The sequence below is a fragment of the Silene latifolia genome, chromosome Y (assembly GCF_048544455.1).
Source record: "Silene latifolia isolate original U9 population chromosome Y, ASM4854445v1, whole genome shotgun sequence".
Lineage (NCBI taxonomy): Eukaryota > Viridiplantae > Streptophyta > Magnoliopsida > Caryophyllales > Caryophyllaceae > Silene > Silene latifolia.
This window is the reverse complement of record NC_133538.1, coordinates 410,504,530-410,508,011: the sequence shown is the minus strand read 5'-3', so window position 1 is coordinate 410,508,011 and position 3,482 is coordinate 410,504,530. Positions and strand designations below refer to the sequence as shown.

At 43.0% G+C, this 3,482-nt stretch overlaps 1 non-coding gene across 1 annotated transcript; it reads left to right on the top strand.

Annotated features, from left to right (window-relative positions):
* Positions 1-804: 804 nt before the first annotated feature.
* On the top strand, positions 805-911 carry LOC141636087 (small nucleolar RNA R71). The gene has a single exon (XR_012540724.1). It is a non-coding gene; the product is annotated as a small nucleolar RNA R71 (small nucleolar RNA).
* Positions 912-3,482: the final 2,571 nt, after the last annotated feature.

Below are 3,482 nucleotides of genomic sequence, written 5' to 3'. Positions count from 1 at the left end.
GCTTCTCAGATTGATGAAATTTACCGTCTCGTGTGGATTCTTCTCATTTTGAGTCGGTAATTGACCCTGCTTTCTTGTGGACTGATTAGTGGCTAATTGCTCAACTTGAGTTTCAAGTGCCTTTATGGACGCATCTTTCTGTTGATCACTCAATTTCCACTGCTTCGTGATGGCTTGCAACATAGACTTAAGCTCACCAATTTCACTCACCCCACCGGAAGATGATGCACCATGGTTAGGAGGAGTAAAAGAAGGGGGCTTTTGAAAGCCTTGTTGATTCTTGTGTGGAGGGACATAAGGCTGCTGCTGGTGCGGAGGAGGTGTAGGATTGAGCACATTATGACTAGTCCACCTCAGGTTAGGATGGAATGCCCCTTGATTATCGTAATAGGAACCTCCTCCTTGCCTATATTGCTGAAAGGCAAGGACTTGTTCCTTCTCTACAAGACAGCCAACAGCAGTGTGGCCATCATTACTTCCACATCTCTCACAAGAAACGGTCTCTCCTCTAGTAAGAACATGGACCGTCTGAGGCTCCCCAGAAGCTTGTAATTCTAACTTGTCGAACCTAGCATTCATGGTCTCGGTGAGCCAAAACACGCTTATCAACTCGCATGAACTGTCCTAATCCCATCCCTCGGATTACCATATTCAACACTGTGATTCGCCATCTCTTCAATAAGGGACCATCCCTTATCATCATCTGTATTCTCCTGAAATCTTCCACTAGATGCCGCATCAAGTATGGCTCTCTGGTCGTCATACAACCCATTGTAGAACTGATTAGCTAGAAACCATGGGTCAAAACCATGGTGAGGGATAGACCTCACCAACTTCTTGAATCGCGACCATGCCTCATAAAAACTTTCATCGGGAGCCTGTCTGAAACTAGTGATCTTGGCCCTCAGCAAATTGGTGCGTTGTGGAGGGAAATATCTCTTGTAAAATACAAGAGCAAGAGACTCCCAATCAGAACCTCAAAGAGTTTGTGCGGTCAAGTCGATCGACCACTCCTGGTCGAGTCACTAAAGAGAAAGGAAATAGAACCTTCTTAATATTATCTTGAGTTACCCCCTTAGTGGTGGGGATAATAGAACAGTAATCGGTAAAGGTCTCCATATGCTTCCTCGGATCTTCACCAGCCACACCTCTATAAATGTTTCTCTCCACCAGATTGATATAAGAAGGACGAATATCAAAGGTGATCCCATCCTCCGTTTGGAGATTGAAACCTTTGGGAATAGAAGAGGCTTTAGGCACTGAATGACTAGAAAGTTTAGGCATCTTTACTGTAGAAATCGGACTATCTTCCTCGAAAAGAGAATGATATAACTCCGGCTCGAAAGTACTCAAGTCTTCCTTTCGTGATTTCCTTATCAGACGGAATCTATGCCTGAATAATCTCTCTGGCTCTGAATCAGCTGAAACTAATTCACACCTGTCTGACCTGGGCATAAACAACACTGAAAGAAAATAATAAGAACGGCCTCAAGGAATAGGAATTCCCTGTGACGGATAAAATAAACGGAACGAAAACAAATAGGGCAATTGCCTCCCCGGCAACGGCGCCAAAATTTGACACGTCTGTCGTGTACCTGTCAAAAATAAACTAACTCGACTAACTATATAGCTAGGGAAGTCAGGTCGATCTCCACAGGGAGCCAGGATATCTGTAGAAGTCCGTCTATTTGGTCACAAATGGGGGGGGGGGGTGTTTGAATTTTTATCTAAGCTACGAGTTTTAATGGAAAGAGAAATAAAGGGCGAGAGCAATAAAGGCAGGAAATGAGTTTAAACTATCAGATAAAGAGGGACATGTCAGGATTTTGGTTCACTACGGTAGTCCAGTGACTCAGCTGTAAATGACTCAGACGAATTAATGTAAGACGGATGTTGAAAGGTCCTTACGGTCCACTTTCTATCCTAAAATACCACTAACTTAACTTTCATTCTCGTCAGGGTAGTCTACTGTTCATAGCAGGCCTATTTAGTCCAATCTTTCGATCTAGGATTAATTTCAGCCAGATTAAAGGTTAACTTAGAAGTGTGCACTCAACTAAGTCGAATAAATACAATTAAATTCCTATGGTGACAGAGTCTCGTAATTATTTCGTCTGTTTCATTTACTACATCGTCACAATCCTACCGCAGATCCCCTAATCCCAACATGAGAGGGGTTTAGCTACTCATATCGCTAATTAAACTAACAGCAGATAAATTTCCAGCAGTAAACATAATGAAATAACAAGTAAAAAGCATAAAGATAAACTAGGGCAAAGGAGTAAAGGTAACGGAACAAAAGATTAAAGCAAACAAAAGATTAATTATTAATAAAAGAAGAGAAAGAATTACAATCCATGCGAATCCGACGTAAAGAACACAAATTCCAAACGAAAACAATCCCGAAATAAAGTTACAGTAGAGAAGAATGAAGTACCCAGTAAAAGTTTGATAGATCCTAAGTAGTAAATAAATCTGATACTCATAACCTAACTAATGTAGGTTTAAATAGCAAAGTAAATGAGTTTTGCGGAATTAAACATAACACGGGCTGTTTAAAGCCCATAAATAGCGAAACCACTCGATCGAGTGGATTAAAACCACTCGATGGAGCAAACACCTCGGCAAATCTACTCGATCGAGTAGAAAGTTACTCGATCGAGTAACTTGCCTTTCTGCAAGATAAGGATCGAGTGGAAAACCACTCGATCGACCACCAGAGGACGTAAAAACCACTCGATCGAGTGGTAAAACAGCTCGATCGAGTTATTAAACTTCAAATCAGCTCAAGTCCGTCACCGAATGCCTCGTAATCCGTGCCATGACGCTTCCAAATGCAGTATCTCCCTTTGGAACAATCCCGTCTAATCTAAATGCATGCAAAAAGGACGAAAAAGAGTACGATTCCACTACTTTCGCGTTCATTTCTACAAAATGGACAAAACGAACCAAAGTATAAAAAAGCATAGAAATACGTGCTGAAATAGGCTAAAAAGACTATATATTAGGCACGTATCATATACATTGCAACAGCTATGTCCGTCTGAGTAGGAGGACCATCAGCAGCATATGCACGAGCTGGTCGTGGACCAAGAACCTCTGGCTGCGAGTGAGCCACCATATTTGGCCGAGTATATGGGCCGACAGGGTAAGGACACAGTGGGTAACCCCAAGGAGAAGTGGGCCACTGCCACGGGCCATACCCGCTAGACCACTGCATCTGGGCAGTAGAAACAGGAGGAGTAGCAGGGACATAAACAAGGGTTGTGTTAGGCGAGGAGGGAGCAGGCTGCTGCTTGTTATGCCCCTTGCCACCCTTGTGACCATTGGCCTTCTTCTTTCCGGTGTTTCCATTGAAACGACCTCGTTTACCAGGAACAGAAGCCTTGGAGGAACCTCCTCCATCACTATCGACAGATCCCCTTTCATATAGAGCAGAACTATGTAACACCCCCATTTATTTAGGAGCCTTTAGCAAGACA